The sequence below is a fragment of the Chiloscyllium plagiosum genome, chromosome 47, assembly GCF_004010195.1.
Source record: "Chiloscyllium plagiosum isolate BGI_BamShark_2017 chromosome 47, ASM401019v2, whole genome shotgun sequence".
Classification (NCBI taxonomy): Eukaryota; Metazoa; Chordata; class Chondrichthyes; order Orectolobiformes; family Hemiscylliidae; genus Chiloscyllium; species Chiloscyllium plagiosum.
Genome location: NC_057756.1, coordinates 5,793,159 through 5,811,265, shown reverse-complemented (window position 1 = coordinate 5,811,265; position 18,107 = coordinate 5,793,159). Strand labels below are relative to the sequence as shown.

Here is an 18,107-nt window from a genome sequence, read left to right as displayed (position 1 = left end):
GTGAAACTTGAAAGGGTTCAGAAAAGATTTACAAAGATGTTGCCAGGGTTGGAGGATCTGAGCTACAGGGAGAGGCTGAACAGGCTGGGGCTGTTTTCCCTGGAGCGTCGGAGGCTGAGGGGTGACCTTATAGAGATTTACGCAATCATGAGGGGCATGGATAGGGTAAATAGACAAGGTCTTTTCCCTGGGGTGGGGGAGTCCAGAACTAGAGGGCATAGGTTTAGGGTGAGAGGGGAAAGATATAAAAGAGACCTAAGAGGCAACTTTTTCACGCAGAGGGTGGTACGTGTATGGAATGAGCTGCCAGAGGATGTGGTGGAGGCTGGTACAGTTACAGCATTTAAGAGGCATTTGGATGGATATATGAATAGGAAGGGTTTGGAGGGATATGGGCCGGGTGCTGGCAGGTGGGACTAGATTGGGTTGGGATATCTGGTCAGCACGGACGGGTTGGACTGAAGGGTCTGTTTCCGTGCTGTACATCTCTATGTCTCTATGACTCTATCTGGTCAGTATGGACAGGTTGGACGAAGGGTCTGTTTCCGTGCTGTACATCTCTATGTCTCTATGACTTACCCCTAGCTCTTTCAAAGTGCATAAGTCATTCTCATCTCAGAACACCCAGTTTACAGCTCCAAACCAAAACTGACAACAGAATAAAAGCAGAAGTAACGAAAAAAACAGCATCGGTCCAAAACCGTCTTGACTGCTTTACCCACCTACTCTGTTCCCTTAAGGGATCAGTGTACATGCACTCAAAGATCCCTCAGAGTTTCCCAGAGTGCTATTATTCATCATGTATTTCTTTGCTTTGTTTGTCCCATGCAAATGCATCACCTCACATTTGTCTGGATTGAACTCCATTGGACACTGATCAGCCCATCTGACCCTCCTGTCATCCAAGCCTGTCGTCCTCACAAGTTTCAATCCTACCAATACAAGCGTCGCAAAATTACTGACCAACCCTCCAACCCTCCAAGTGTGAATCCTTTATAGTTACCGTAAACAGCAAGGGCCCCAATATGGACCCCTGTAGAGTTTCACAGATCTCCAGCTGAGGAAACACCCCTCAACCATCATCCCCTGCTTCCTGCCACTCAGCTGACTGTGAATCCAGTTTGCCAAGATTCATGACATCACATGGGTTAGGAACTTTGCTGTCAGTCCCCCATACTTGACCTTATCAAAAGGCTGACTGAAGTCCAAGAAGATAACCTCAAAACCATTGCCCCGACCCTCACACCTGGTGACCTCTTCGAAAAACTTCAACCAAATTTGTCATCATGACCCCCCCCCCGCTTAACAATCTCTTTTGGATCCTCATTGTGTACAGGATTATTTTAGATCCAAACCCAATATTGTTGATTCCAGCACAGCACTGGAGACCGACTTGTCCCCAGGCTCAGCACTGACACTACCGCAGCAGTCACTCCGAAACTCTCAAGCAAAGAGCCTCTAGGCTGAGCTCTGCATGCGCTGACAGTGAGGATAAATATGGAACTCAATGTCTGACACCTTTCCCACTGACTGCCTTGCAGTCCTTCTCTCTGTTAGTTATCTTTGCACCCTTACTGAGGTTTCGAGCACACTGAGAATGGACAGGAAGTGTCTATTCTAGGAACTGCTGTGTTGAGTTCATCGCAATTCTGACAAAACCCAGCAAAAGACAGAAATTACTGAAAATTGTAATCGGACAAGTAGCTTCAGAGTAAACGTCGTTCCCTAGTTTTTATCATGGCTTACTCCCACAACTAGATCATTGTTCACTGATCTCCATTGGTTACCAAAGCTTCAACTTTATGATAATCAACTTTATGATCATTTATTTCCCATCCCATCATCTCCCTTCTCCACTCCCTACCTCTGTAACCTCCTCTAGCTCTGCAGTGTACACTGTAAGATCTCTGTGCTGCTCTGTTGTCAGACTGGGAGTTGGTGTATATCAATGAGCACAGGGTGATGGGTGAAGTGGACTTGGTGTCAGTTTGAACTTTGGCTCACAGCTGAATTAGTTCCCAATAAGAGCTCAATAATCTTTGACAAAGGCTATCAAATGTAAATCTGTCGGAGCAACTGATCTCATTACCTTGCAGAAATAACAGCAGGAAGCAAGATTTCCCGATCATTGTCTGTACCCAGATACTGCATCAGCTGCTCCCTCTCGAACTCTGAAAGGGAAAAGATTAACGAGACCTCACATCTTGTTGCACAGATCCCGAGAGGTCAGAACAACATCTGTACAATGTCCTCACAGCCTAATTTGATTCTCTGAGGAATGATAGGTGCTCTGCAGAAAGTTCGGAGGCTTCAATAAATTAAATCAATAAAGAATTTGGACTAGTTCAAAACTTACACCTCCTCGGGATGTTATTAGATTAGATTAGATTACAGTGTGGAAACAGGCCCTTCGGCCCAACAAGTCCACACTGACCCGCCGAAGTGCAACCCACCCATACCCCTAAATGTACCCCTTACCTAACACTACAGGCAATTTAGCATGGCCAATTCACCTGACCTGCACATCTTTGGACTGTGGGAGGAAACCGGAGCAAACCCACGCAGACACGGGGAGAATGTGCAAACTCCACACAGTCAGTCGCCTGAGGCGGGAATTGAACCCGGGTCTCTGGCACTGTGAGGCAGCAGTGCTAACCACTGTGCCACCGTGCCGTCCAAAGCTTCTGGCCCCACATACCCCTCCTGTCTTGATCTAGAAAGAATATCTGTATCACTGAATCTAACCTTACAGCCAGACCTCAATAACAAATAGCAGCCTTCCAAAAGCATCAATTATTGGAATCTATAACATCAGAAATTATTACAACATCAGAAAAGGATTATGTTGATCGTGGAAGTAAGCTCTTGTCATTATGGTACTTACCCTATAGCTGTCCAACTGAGAAGTAATTGCCAATATACTCTGCCTGCACTGATATCCTCTTCCTCTGCAACCGCCCCTCTATATTTTTACAAAAATTGTCAATGAGGGTGAGATCAGAAAGTCGATTTAGTGAGGAAGTAGCAGTTTGTGCAGAATTTCTAACAAGCTGTTATCCCTTTGTCTGGCCCTGATATTGTCTCTGTGCAGAGCTGGACAGCGTTTAACCTGCTTTGAGAGGGGCTGAGTGAAGCTTCTCCTGTACCTCAGTGATTCTTATCCCCTTGCCTCCGTCATTGATATCACCTGTACATAAGCTGAGGCCCCAGTAACGGTCATAGAACATAGAACATAGAACATTACAGCGCAGTACAGGCCCTTCGGCCCTCGATGTTGTGCTGACCTGTCATACTAATCTGAAGCCCATCCCACCTACACTATTTCATATACGTCCATATGCCTGTCCAATGACGAATTAAATGCACTTAAACTTGGCGAATCTACTACCGTTGCAAGCAAAGCATTTCCATACCCTTACTAATCTCTGAGTAAAGAAACTACCTCTGACATCTGTCTTATACCTATCTCCCCTCACTTTAAAGTTGGTCCATGTGGTCTCTCACTTACCTTCTGTGGAGAATACCTATTATCTATCAACTTCACAAATGCTTTCTGGAAACTAAGGTACAGCACATCCATTATCCACAGCACTCATTAATCCTTCAGAAAGCTGCACTAATTTAGTTAAACATGATCTGCCTTTCACAAAACTACACACGCTCTTCTGGATTATTTTCTTTTTGTCTAAACACCCTTTTCATTGATTTGTTCGAACAGCTTCACCATGACAGAAAGCTTGAGTTTCCTAATAACAAGTGTTTTCTGTTTTTGCTCTCCCTCTCTTGAATAGATGGGTTATATTTGCTACTTTCTAACCTGGTGGAATCTTCCCAGGACCTAACAGATTTGGTAAAACTAACAACAATCCATCAACTACGTCGTTCACCATCTCCATTAACACCCTGGGATGGAGTCCACCAGATACTAGGGACCTATCAGCCCACAGCTCCACCAGCTTACTCAGTAACACTTACCTCCTCATTGAATGTACTTTCATAAAGTTCCTCTATCTCTTCCACCTCCTGACGTACATTTGTTGGGGCAGAATGACCAAATAAATCACTCGATACCTGGAGTCTACCTCCAGAATCAAAAGAGTTTACTGAATTTACAGGAGTGGGAACAAACCTCTGGGAATCAGAATCTTCTTCAATCAACAAAGAAAAATCATAATCTTTTATACATTTGTTTTCAGACAAACACTGGCAACGACAGACCAATTGTTTTATTAATTAATTAAAGACACAGCCAGTCCGATTCATCATGTGACTGGATGGTCAATGACGAGCAGCGTTATGGCCAAGCTTAGGCCTTCCATGATCTCATGATGTTTCCCAGACAGCCTCATTGCTATCCTTGGACCTTACACAATGCACCGAACGCAATCACGCCCCAATCCCGCTGAGTTCTGGGCCTGTAACTCAAACCTCCCTGAGGGGCCTTTGTTTACTTTCTGGGGGTGAATGTCCTAACATATTCAGTGGAATCTCTTTAATATTGACGGTATTTTACAAGTTTACATGTAGTTGTGTATGTTCAAAATCTGTAACTATGATGATCTGGGAAGCTGAACAAAAGTAAGTCTATTTGTGAAGATCTATTTGAAATCAGCTAGGTAACAGAATTCTTCAATCAGCATATTCATGGGTACCTTTATCCACATGTCTCTGTAGAGTGTGCGCCCAGCAATGTGATTACTCCTTTTTCTTTTTTAAGTTGTTTAGATATGGCTTTGTTTGTGGAGCCTTTTAAACCCACTGTCATTGATGCCCTCATCAATATGGTGATAATTCTCCTTTGTTTACTGACTTCCATTTCACTTGAAGACCCTACATCCTGGAATTAGATTAGATTAGATTCCCTACAGTGTGGAAACAGGCCCTTCGGCCCAACATATCCACACCGACCCTCCAAAGAGCAACCCACCCAGACCCATTCCACTACATTCACCCCTGACTAATGTACCTAACACTACGGGCAACTTAGCATGGCCAATTCACCCTGACCTGCACATCTTTGGACTGTGGGAGGAAACTGGAGCACCCGGAGGAAACCCACACAGACACGGGGAGAATGTGCAAACTCCACACAGACAGTCGCCCGAGGCGGGAATTGAACCCGGGTCCCAGGCGCTGTGAGGCAGCAGTGCTAACCACTGAGCCACTGTTGGAATATTGAGCTGTCAATCTCTCAACCATATCTCAGTGATAGCAACGGGAATATACCCCATATTTTCATTGTACCCCCAGCTCCTCTTCCTTTGCGTTCTTTGCACCAATCTCCCTTGTGCCTTAACTGGACATTACTTCCTATACCTTCCTGACCCACTTGCTGTCTTTTCTTGCTCTGGTTGTGTCTCTCCCACTGCTGAACCATCCCTCAGGATCACAACCACAGAGTTTGTTCAAACCTTCCCTGACGGCACAAACAAACTTCCCCACAAGGATGCGTGCGCTGGTTCAATTCCAATTCAGATGCAACTTGTACAGTCCCTACTACCCCCAAGAATGGTCCCAACTGCTCCATGCTCCCTCTCAGCCACACACTGATCGTCTCCAGTCTCCCGTAAGTAATGTGAGGGATTTCCAAACACAGCTCATTGTTGGAATAAGGCCTGTTTTCCTCCCCCTTTCTCCAATCCTCTCTTTTTCATTCTCATGAACTGTCCAACTGACTCAAATTCAAGTTGCCTCTGAATCCCCTGATGAAACTCAGTGATATATTGAAAACTTGGCAGCAGGCTGCACAGTTGTACGGAAATCATTTCGATTAATCATCGTTTTGTATTAATGGGCGGCATGGTGGCTCAGTGGTTAGCACTGCTGCCTCACAATGCCAGGGTTCAAATCCCCCCTCGGGTGACTGTCTGTGTGAAGTGTGCACATTCTCCCCGTGTCTGCGTGGATTTCCTCTGGGTGTTCCGGTTTCCTCCCACAATCTAAAAGATGTGCAGGTTAAGGTGAATTGGCCGTGCTAAATTACCCATAGTGTTCAGGATGTGCAAGTTAGGGTGAATTGGCCATGCTAAATTATCCATAGTGTTCAGGAACATGTAGCTTAGGTGAATTAGCCACGCTAAATTACCCATAGTATTCAGGAACATGTGTAGGTTAAGGTGAATTAGCCATGCTAAATTACCCATAGTATTCAGGAACGTGTGTAGGTTAAGGTGAATTAGCCATGCTAAATTACCCATAGTATTCAGGAACGTGTGTCGGTTAAGGTGAATTAGCCATGCTAAATTACCCATAGTATTCAGGAACACGTGTAGGTTAAGGTGAATTAGCCATGCTAAATTGCCCAGTGTTCAGGAACGTGTGTAGGTTAAGGTGAATTAGCCATGCTAAATTACCCATAGTGTTCAGGGATGTGTATAGGTTAAGATGAATTGGCCATGCTAAATTACCCATAGTGTTCAGGGATGTGTATAGGTTAAGGTGAATTAGCCATGCTAAATTACCCATAGTGTTCAGGGATGTGTGGGTTAGATGCATTAGTCAGGGGTAAATATAGACTAGGGTCAGTATGGACTTGTTGGGCCAAAGGGCCTGTTTCCACACTGCAGGGAATCTAATCTAATCGAAAAGGCAACCAGTGGAATGTCATGTTGCCTGAATTTTCCAACATTATCATAGTACAAATGGATCCACCAAAAACAAAACCTGGAACAGATAAACTGAACGTGAGACTCAATTACATTTAGCAATGCATCTTTAATCCCATTAAGGGGAGTAGTTGAGAGCTCAAAGCACATAATGATGAGTTAAATCCATTGACTATGAAGCACTGTGAGAGATGCTGAGAATGTGAAATGTGAGATATACCGTTGAGATAAGGAATAACGTCTTCAGCTAGAGATTGAGGAATCAACGGAACTCACTGCCACAGAAGGCTGGGGAGGCCAGGTCATCAAGTATATTTAAGACTGAGATAGATAGGTTTAAGGGGATCAAGGGTTTGTCACAAAGCTGGCCCTTTATTCTAAAGGAATCTAGATTAGAGTGTTGCTGGAAAAGCACAGCAGGTCAGGCAGCATCCGAGGAGCAGGAAAATCGATGTTTCGGCCAAAAGCCCTTCATCAGGAACCGATTTTCCTGCTCCTCGGATGCTGCCTGACCTGCTGTTCTTTTTCAGCACCATTCTAATCTAGACTCTGATCTCCAGCATCTGCAGTGCCCACTTTTGCCTTTTTTCTAAAAGGTGTTCCTTTCTCAAGGATACTGTGTCATTGTTTTTTTTTCAGAGGGGTCATTAAAACCCTTCCAGTTCTGATTAGACTGGTTTGGTACAGAGATGAAAGGGTATTGAGAGGCCATTTTGTTTATATGTAAGCAGATGAGACCAGGCCAAAGTGGTCACGTTTTAGAAGTGACCTGTATAATGAAAGGGGAGTGGTCAGCTCTCGAGCTGAGCAATTCAGTCTAGAACTAGTTGGGGGTTCAGCTGTGTGGAAACAGCTTGTGAAAACCCTCTCTCTCTCTCTCTCTTCCCCCCTCTCTCTTTCTGCCCTTCTAACTTCAAGCTATAAGCCCCTGTTCCATTTTTAAACTGTTTTTAAGGAGGTTTGCTTATTGGGACTGCTGTGTTTATTTGGAACAGCATAATTAAGTCTAGTTTGGATAAATTGAATTCTGTAGGGGTTATGTATTCTGTTCTTTGTGTTTCATAGAATCATAGAGTCATAGAGATGTACAGCATGGAAACAGACCCTTCGGTCCAACCCGTCCATGCCGACCAGATATCCCAACCCAATCTACCTGCCAGCACCCGGCCCGTATCCCTCCAAACCCTTCCTATTCATATACCCACCCAACTGCCTTTTAAATATAATTTTGTGAATAAATTTCTGTCTGTTTTAAAACCTGGTAGTCAACCTCGCTAACTTAGTCCGGGTAATTTTCACTGTACACTTAGAGAAACAAATTGCTAAGTTATGGTCTGGGCTTCCTGCTTAAGGATATTTTGAGTGGTCTGGCTGAGTTCATAACAGGTTACAGGGAGAAAGCAGGAGAATGGGGTTGAGAAACACATCAGCTATGATTGGAAGGTTGGACAGACTTGATGGGGGGGGGGGGGCTGAAGGGCCTAAGTACTGCTCCTGTGTTTAATGGTCAATGTAGCTTCCTTTTCCACAGATCAGATTAATGAGTTGATACTCCAGTTCAGTCTGAAGAAAGTACTTCACTGTCATACTGAGGTTATGCAGCCATGTCGACAGGGCAGTACTGAGAGAGCGCTTTTCTATCTAACATTCACTGCTGAGGGAGTGCCACACGGTCAGAGGGCCAGTACTGTAGGATTGCTGCACTGTCAGCCAGTCAGTATTGATGGTGTGCAGCACCTTCGGGGGGTCAGTACTGAAGGAGGCTCAGTGGTCAACCCTGCATTTCTTAATGTGAAATGTTCAAACATGCCGGGGCCATTTACACATTCACTGACGACACCACCACAATCGGTCGACTCTCAGATGGCGATGAAACAGACTACAGATGGGAGGGGGAAGACCTGGAAAAATGTTGCACTGAGAATAACCGAGCTCTCAATGCCGGCAAGACCAAGGAACTCATTATTGACTTTCGGCGGGATGTTACTCCTGCCCCCCCCTGCACATTAACAGCACTGAGGAGGGACGGGTGGAGAGTGTCAAGCTCCTGGGAGTGGTCACCCACAACGAGCTTTCTCGGACTCTCCATGTGGACGCACCGGTTACAAAGGCCCAACAACGTCTCTTCTCCCTCAGGCAGCTGAGGAAATTTGTTATGATGGCGAATACCCATGCCAACTTTTATAGGTGCCCCATCGAGAGCATCCTGTCTGGATGTATCACTACCTGGTACAGCAACTGTACCATTCAAAAGAGTGGGGAACTCGGCCCGGACAGTCACAAAGGCCAACCTCCCATCTACAGAATCCATCTCCCAGGCCCATTGTCAAGGAAGGGCCGCCAGCGTTCTCAAAGCTCCATCCCACCCTGGCAATGTTTATCTACAGCCTGTGCACAGTGGCTCAGTGGTTAGCACTGCTGCCTCACAGCGCCAGAGACCCAAGTTCAATTCCCGGCTCGGGCGACTGACTGTGTGGAGTTTGCACATTCTCCCCGTGTCTGCGTGGGTTTCCTCCGGTTTCCTCCCACAGTCCAAAAATGTGCAGGTTAGGTGAATTGGCCATGCTAAATTGCCCGTAGTGTTAGGTGAAGGGGCAAATGTAGGTGGGTGGGTTGCGTTTCGGCGGGTCGGTGTGGACTTGTTGGGCTGAAGGGCCTGTTTCCACACTGTAATGTAATGTAATCTAATCTACCATCGGGGAGAAGGTACAGAAGCCTGAACACGTGCACCAGCCGGTTTAGGAACAGTTTCTACCCGACTGCTGTTAGAATACTGAATGGTCTGACAAACTCTTAACATTCGCCTGTCCCTGTGTTTTTGTTTTTGCCGCTGTTTCCCTGTTATTTACCTATCTAAGCTACTTACCTCTGTGACCTGCCTGTGCTGCACACAGGACAAAGCTTTTCACTGTGTCTCAATTCAAACACCTAACAATTACAATCCCTTTTGCCAGCACTTGGCCCACAGCCCTGTACACCTTGACAATGTCAGAGGATATCTAAATAGTTCTAAATGTTTTGATGGTTTCTGCCTCTTCCACCATCTCAGGCAGTAATTCCCAGATTCCCCTCTGGATGAAAATATATTTTCTCACACCCCCTCCGAATCTCCTTCCCCTTACTTGTAAACTATGCCCCAGCAAGGGGAAAAGCCTCTTTCTATCTATCCTAACTATTTGCACCGTGAATTTAAACTTCACAAGGCACGTTACCTCCTCAGTTATCCTCCCCAAGGGAACAACCCCAGTGTATTCAATCACTCTTCATAACTCAAATTCTCCAGCCCAGACAACATCCGAGTAGATCTCCTCTGCACCATCTCCAAATTAATCACATCCCTGGTATAAAGTGAATTCCAGAACTGTACGTAATACTCGAGTTGCAGCCTAACTGATGTTTGATACAGTTCCAGCACACCCTCCCTGCCCTTGTATTCTGTTGTTTCAGCTAATAAAGATCATTATTCCATATGTCTCTGTTAACAACTCGGGCTATCTTTAAGGAAACAGTGGAGATGGACACCAAGATCCCTTTGATCTTCAGTGCTTCCCAGGGACCTACCATTCAACATGGAACCAAAGGATAGATTCCCTACAGTGTGGGAACAGGCCCTTCAGCCCAACAAGTCCACACCGACCCTCTGAAGAGTAACCCACCCAGACCCATTCCCCTACCCTATATTTACCCCTGAATTATGCACCCAACCTACACATCCCTGAACATGATGGACAATTTAGCATGGCCAATTCACCTTAACCTGCACATCTTTGGACTGTGGGAGCACCCGGAGGAAACCCACGCAGACACGGGGAGAATGTGCAAACTCCTCACAGACAGTCACCCCGAGGCTGGAATCAAAACTGGGCCCCTGGTGCTGTGAGGCAGCAGTGCTAACCACTGAGCCCCCATGCCATCCCCGTGTACTCTCCTGCCTTATACTGTACGTCCTGCCCAAGTGCATTCCCCCACATTTATTCAGATGGAGTTCCATTTGCCACTGATCAACCGTCAATATCCTCCTATAATCTACGGCTGTCTTCCTCATTATTTATCAGCTCACCAAAGTTTATATAATCCACAAGCTGAGTGACCAACATTGATGTGTCAATCATTTATAGAATCTCCAATCAGCAAGGATTCCAACAGTGATCCCTGTGGGACCTCACTGGGCACAGGCCTTCGGTCGCAGAAACATCTGCTTCCTGCCACTCAGCCAGTTCTATATCCAATAGGTTGACTTTCTTTGGATCCAATGGTCTCTTCTTCATCGTCAGCTTCCCAAATGTGACCTTGTCAGAAGCCTTGTTGAAGTCGAAGTAGACTATGTTGAATGCATTACCTTTCAGTCTTAAATAACAGAACCACATTAAGAATCCACAGAGGAATTGAATATATTTGCCAGTGCCCCTGCTATGACCACCCGGGAGAAAGTGAGGTCTAGGGTGTAGGTTTGCTCGCTGAGCTGTAGGTGAGGTCTGCAGATGCCGGAGATCAGAGTCGAGAGTGTGTTGCTGGAAAAGCACAGCAGGTCAGGCAGCATCCAAGCAGCAGGAGGATAGACATTTCGGGCATAAGCCCTTCATCAGGAACACTATTACCACATCCCCCCCAAATTTACCACCCTCAACAGTCTGAGAAACACTTCATCTGAACTTGGTGATTTATCTACTTCTAACACTGCCAGACCACTCAGAATCTCCTCTCTGTCCATGCTGACTTCTTTAAGTATATTACACTCCATCTCCCTGATCTCTCACATTGTCCCTCACACTGCTGAACCCCAACACCAAGTATTTATTTTGAACCCTCCCTTTGACCTCTGGCTCCAGGCTAAAGGTACCATGGTAATTCTGATGGGCCCAACACCTTTCTGCGTTTTAAAAAAATTCTTATTGTACTTATAAAGTAATGAGGATTTTCCTTTATTTTACCTGCCATTATCCTTTCATGCCCCCTCCGTTTCCTTTTTAAGTTTTGTTTTATACATGTTATATACTTCTTTCTGGATTCAACAGTTTTAAGCCCACGATATCTGCCTTCCTTTTTCTCAGTTGAAAATCACACCACACCAGGTTATAGTCCAACAGGTTTAATTGGGAGCACACTAGCTTTCGGAGCGACGCTCCTTCATCAGGTGATCACTTGATGAAGGAGCGTCGCTCCGAAAGCTAGCGTGATTTTCAACTTTGTACACCCCAGTCCAACACCGGCATCTCTGGATCATTCCTTTTTTTCTTTATCCAATCCTGAATTTCCCTTGACATCCAGAGTTCACAGGATTTGTTGATCTCACATTTTATCTTTATGGAACACGTTGGCTCGGCCCATTCCCAAATTCCTTCAGGAATGTATCCTAATATTCTGACAGAGATTTACTTAAAAGTATATGCTCCCAATCTACTCCAGCTAAATGAAATCTGATCTTATTAACATTGGACTTTCCCATGTTTAGAACTTTGGATTCAGGTCCATCCTTGTCCTTTTTTCATAACAATCTTTGATCTGATGGCCTTATGATCACTGCAAAATGCTCCCCCCTCTCATATTTCAACGTAGCTCAGTAGAGTGGTCAAGTAGGCATACAGCTTGCTTTCCTTCATCAGACGGGGTATTGAGTACAAGAGTTGGCAGAAGAAAGTGAGGACTGCAGAAGCTGGAGATCAGAGCTGAAAATGTGTTGCTGGAAAAGCGCAGCAGGTCAGGCAGCATCCAAGGAACAGGAGAATCGACGTTTCGGGCATAAGCCCTTCTTCAGGAATGTACAAGAGTTGGCAGGTCATGTTACAGCTGAACATGACTTTGGTTCGGCCACATTTGGAATACATTACCAAAAGGATGTGGATGCTTTAGAGAGGGTGCAGAGGAGGTTCACCAGGATGTTGCCTGGTATGGAGGGCGCTAGCTGTGAAGAGAGGTTGAGTAGATTAGGATTATTTTCATTAGAAAGACAGAGATTGAGAGGGGATCTGATTGAGGTCTACAAAATCATGAGAGGTACACATTGGGTGGATAGCAAGAAGCTTTCTCCCAGAGTGGGGGACTCAATTACTAGGGGGTCACAAGTTCAAGGTGAGAGGGGAAAGGTTTAGGGGAGAGATAGACGTGTGAAAGTCCTTCATGCAGAGGATGGTGGTTGCCTGGAATGCGTTGCCAGTGGAGGTAGTAGAGGCAGGCATGATAGCATCATTTAAGATGTCTCTGGATAGATACATGAATGGTCAGGGAGCAAAGGGATGCAGATGTTAGAAAATAGGTGACAGGTTTAGATCAAGGCTAGGATCAGCGCAGGCTTGGAGGGCCGAAGGGCCCGTTCCTGTGCTGTAATTTCCTTTGTTCTTTGTTCTTTGAGAATACTGAGGTACAGGCTACTAGACGAGATGGGATTGAGGTTCACAAGGAGGTGGTGTTAGCAATTCTGGAAAGTGTGTAAACAGATAAGTCCCCTGGGCTGGATGGGATTTATCCGAGGGTTCTCTGGGATGCCAGGGAAGAGACTGCAGAGCCTTTGGCTTGGATCTTTATGTCATCATTATCTACAGGAATAGTGCAGGAAGACTGGAGGCGAGCAAATGTTGTGCCCTTGTTCAAGGAGGGGAGTAGAGACAACCCTGGAAATTATAGACCATTGAGCCTTACTTTGGTTGTGGGTAAAGTGTTGGAAAAGGTTATAAGAGATAGGATTTACAATCATCTAGAGAGGAATAAGCTGATTAGGGATAGTCAGCACGGTTTTGTGAAGGGTAGGCCGTGCCTCACAGACCTTATTGAGTTCCTTGAGTTGGTGACCAAACAGGTGGATGAGGGTAAAGTCATTGGTGTGGTGTATATAGATCTCAGTAAGGCGTTTGATACGGTTCCCCATGGTAGGCTATTGTACAAAATATGGAAGTATGGGAGTGAGAGTGATTTAGCCGTTTGAATCAGAAATTGGCTCGCTGAAAGAAGACAGAGGGTGGTGGTTGATGGGAAATATTCATCCTGGAGCTCAGTTACAAGTGAGGTACCGCAAGGATCTGTTTTGGGCCCACTGCTGTTTGTCATTTTTATAAACGACCTGGATGAGGGTGTAGAAGGATGGGTTAGTAAATTTGCAGACAACACTAAAGTTGGTGGAGTTGTCGACAGTGATGAAGGAAGTTGTAGGTTACAGAGGGACATAGATAAGCTGCAGAGCTGGGCTGAGAGGTGGCAAACGGAGTTTGATGTGGAAAAGTGTGAGGTGATTCACTTTGGAAGGAGCAACAGGAATACAGAGCACTGGGCTAATGGTAAGATTCTTGGTCGTGTGGATGAGCAGAGAGAATCTTGGTGTACATGTATATAAATCCCTCAAAAAAGACAAAAACATTGTTATATTACCTGCAGGCAAAGGTCAGCTCACAGTCATCCTGGACAGAGAAAGCCAGCGAGAAAGCCAATGCACTACTCGCAGAGACCAACACCTACCAACAGGTGGAGCTAGACCCAACCCCAACAACTAGGGAACAAAATTACTCAATTCCGGACAATTAAACACGACGGAATTCCAGAAACTGAAACCCGACAGGAACAACACCCCACGATTCTACGGACTACCAAAAATCCATAAACCAGGAGCCCCCCTCAGACCTATAGTCTCACTACCCGGAACACCAACTTACAGACTGGCCAAAGAGCTACACGCAAGACTGAAATACCTAGTAGAAGGGTCACAGCACTCCATCCACTCCACCCAGGAATTCCTAAAAATCATCAAAAACACCAAAATAGAGGAAGACGAAGCAAAGATCTCATTCGACGTAACAGCACAGTTCACCTCCATCAACATCGACCTGGCAAAGGAAACACTTACCACACTTTTAGAAGAGACCATCACACACACACCAACCACCATCAATCCCATTACCAATGAAAACATCATGAAGCTAGTGGACCTGTGCCTCACCACCCACTTCACTTTCAACAACATAGTCTACAAACAAACCAACGGCACACCCATGGGATCTCCGCTATCAGGATTCATAGCAGAAACAGTAATGCAAAGACTAGAACAAACAGCCCTACCAATCATCAAACCAAAAATCTGGGTCCGTTACTTAACTACACCGGCAACCATCCCAACACACACAAACGAAGCTGTATCAAAACACTATTCCAACGAGCCACCACACACTGCAGCACAGACGAACTTCGGAAAACAGAGGAGAACCACCTATACAACTTATTCGAGAAGAACGGATACTCAAAAAATACAGTGCGCAGATTCCTCAAGAACAAACCATGACAAGCAGACCAAACACAGCCAGAAACCCTAACCACCTTACCATACATCAAACAATTTTCAGAAATGACAGCCAGACTACTAAGACCCCTTGGAAACCTAGTAGCACACAAACCCACCAACACTCTCAAACAAAAACTAACAAACTTAAAAGACCCAGTACAACCCATGGACAAAACCAACGTCATCTACAAAATTCCATGCAAGGACTGCCACAAACACTACGTAGGACAAACAGGAAGAAAGGTAGCCACCAGGAACATAAACACCACTAGCCACAAAAAGACACGACCCTCTCTCCCTCGTAGCCCTACACACGGATGAAAACAAACCACCATTTTGACTGGGACAAAACATCTATCCTGGGACAGGCTGAGCAAAGACATACCAGAGAATTCCTAGAGAATTCCTGAAGAAGGGCTTATGCCCGAAACGGCGATTCTACTGTTCCTTGGATGCTGCCTGACCTGCTGCGCTTTTCCAGCAACACATTTTTCAGAGGATTCCTCGAGGTCTGGCACTCCAACCACCACGCCATAAACAAACACATAGATCTAGGTGCCATCTATCAACCCCTCAGAAAACGAACAGGAAATGACATCACCACAAACCCCAGGAACCCCATCCAGGAGAAAGATATAAATAGAAAGCAGGAGACAACAGCTTCGCTTCACTTGGAAGTCGCCACTGATGATGTTACCTAGCCAGGTAATGAAACGTCTGGATATCAAACCTACAGCTCAGCGAGCAAACCTACACCCTAGATCTCTCAAAGTTGCCACCCACGTTGATAGGGTTGGTAAGAAGGTATACGGTGTGTTAGCTTTTATTGGTAGAGGGATTGAGTTTCGGAGCCATGAGGTTATGCTGCAGCTGTACAAAACTCTGGTGCAGCCGCACTTGGAGTATTGTGTACAGTTCTGGTCACCACATTATAAGAACGAGGTGGAAGCTTTGGAAAGGGTGCAGAGGAGATTTACTAGGATGTTACCTGGTATGGAGGGAAGGTTTTATGAGGAAAGGCTGAGGGCCTTGAGGCTGTTTTTGTTGGAGAGAAAAAGGTTAAGAGGTGACTTAATTGAGACATATAAGATAATCAGAGGGTTAGATCAGATGGACAGTGAGAGCCTTTTTCTTAGGATGATGATGTATAGCGCAAGGGGAGATACTTTAAATTGAGGGGTGATAGTTATAGGACAGATGTCAGAGGTAATTTCTTTACTCAGGGAGTAGTAGGGGTGTGGAACGCACTGCCTGCAATGGTAGTAGATTCGCCAACTTTATGGGCATTTGAGCAGCCATTGGATAGGTATATAGACGAGAATGGAATACGGTAGGTTGGATGGGCTTCAGATTGGTCCCACAGGTCGGTGCAATATCGAGGGCTGAAGGGCCTACTGTGCTGTAATGTTCTATGTTCTAGAGATTTACCAGGATGTTGCCGGGTGTGGAAGGTTTGAGTTACAAAGAAAGGCTGGGACATTTCTCCACTCAAGCATAGGAGGCTGAGAGGTGACCTGACTGAAGATTATAAAATAATGAGGGGCATAGATAGAGTTAATGGTAAGTTGTCTTTTCCCTCAATGGGGGATTTCAAGACTAGGGGCTACAATTTTAAGGTGAGAGGAGAGAGATTTTAAAAAGTCATGATGGGCAATTGTTTTAACACTGTGGTTCGCATGTAGAATAAACTTTGTGAAGAAATGGTGGATATGGGTACAATTATAACATGTAAAAGACATGAAAAGAGAAGTATAGGAATAGGAAAGGTCTGAGGGACATGGGCCAGGAACAGGCAGCTCAGACTAGTTTAGTTGGGTCTGCACTAGTTGGACCAAAGGGTCTGTTTGCATGCTTTCTGACTCGGTGTTTTTCACTTTAAAGATGGTAGTGTTGACAGTGTTGTACTCCCTCGGTACTGATCTTCGGACAGTGAAGCAGTCCCTCAGCTCTGATCTCGAACAGTGCAGCATCTCCTGAGTACTGACCTTCCACCTTGACTGCACTCCCTCTGTAGCGACTCTTTGTACTGAACTAAAATGTCTGCCGCAGTTATGTAATTTGTGGAGAAAGAAGATATCAGTTGATATCTCACTTCTAACATTCTCAGCGTCTCTCAAAGTGTTGCGCAGTCATTGGAGTTAACTTAAATGTTGGAAGACTCCCTGAAATGAAACCATCTGGGTTAAACATTGAAACCAAAAAGGAAGAATCACATTGCTGGGAGTGTGCTATAGGCACCGAGACAGTCAAAGAGAGATCGAACAGCAGGTCTGCAGGCAACTGCAGGTCAGACAGTGTAAAAGGAATAGGGTCGTGACAGTGGGTGATTACTTCTTTCTCAACATTCACTGGGGGGGGTCATGCTATCAAAGATTTAGAGGGAGCAGAGTTCTTACAATGCATCCAGGAGGGTTTTTAAAGCCAGTGTGCAGAAGGCCCTGCAAGATACAGGAGTGGTCCTGGACTTAAATTTAGATAACAAAGCAGAACAAGTGAAGAACAAAGAACTAAGAAAATTACAGCACAGGAACAGGCCCTTCAAGTCTGTGCTGATCCAGATCCTCTCACTAAACCTGTCGCCTAATTTCTAAGGATCTGTATCCCTCTGCTCCCTGCCCATTCATGTATCTGTCTAGATACATCTTAAATGACGCTAGCATGCCCGCCTCTACCACCTCCACTGGCAACGCCCCAGGTACCCACCACCCTCTGCACTAATAACTTTCTACGTATATCTCCCTCAAAACTTTCACCTCTCACTTTGAACACGTGATCCTTAGTAATTGTATCCCCCACTCTGAGAAAAAGCTCCTTGCTATCGACCCTATGTGTGCCTCTCATGATTTTATAGACCTCAATCAGCTCAAAGAACTGAGCTTGCAGGCAAGCATGCTAAATGCCTTTTCACCGACCTGTCTAAATGTGACACAATCTTCAAAGAACCATGTACCTGAACTCCTCAGTCCCTCTGTCCTACAACATTACCCAAGGCCCTACCGTTAATTGTAGAAGTCCTATTCTTGTTTGTTGTACAGGAAGGTGTAGACTGTAGGGAAATAGATGGTGACATCTCGCAAAATGTCCAGATTACAGAGGAGGAAGTGCTGGATGACTTGAAACAGTTAAAGGTGGATAAATCCCCAGGACCTGATCAGGTGTACCTGAGAACTCTGTGGGAAGCTAGAGAAGTGATTGCTGGGCCTCTTACTGAGATATTTGTATCATCGATAGTCACAGGT

The 18,107-nt window shown here is 45.4% G+C and overlaps 1 long non-coding RNA gene across 1 annotated transcript in view; it reads right to left on the bottom strand.

The window, feature by feature from the left end:
* The window catches only part of LOC122544173, a 56,762-nt gene that overhangs the window by 7,465 nt on the left and 31,190 nt on the right, over positions 1-18,107 (bottom strand). The window contains exon 4 of the long non-coding RNA XR_006310286.1: positions 2,090-2,171. This is a non-coding gene — a long non-coding RNA (uncharacterized LOC122544173). The remainder of the gene's footprint in view (positions 1-2,089; positions 2,172-18,107) is intronic.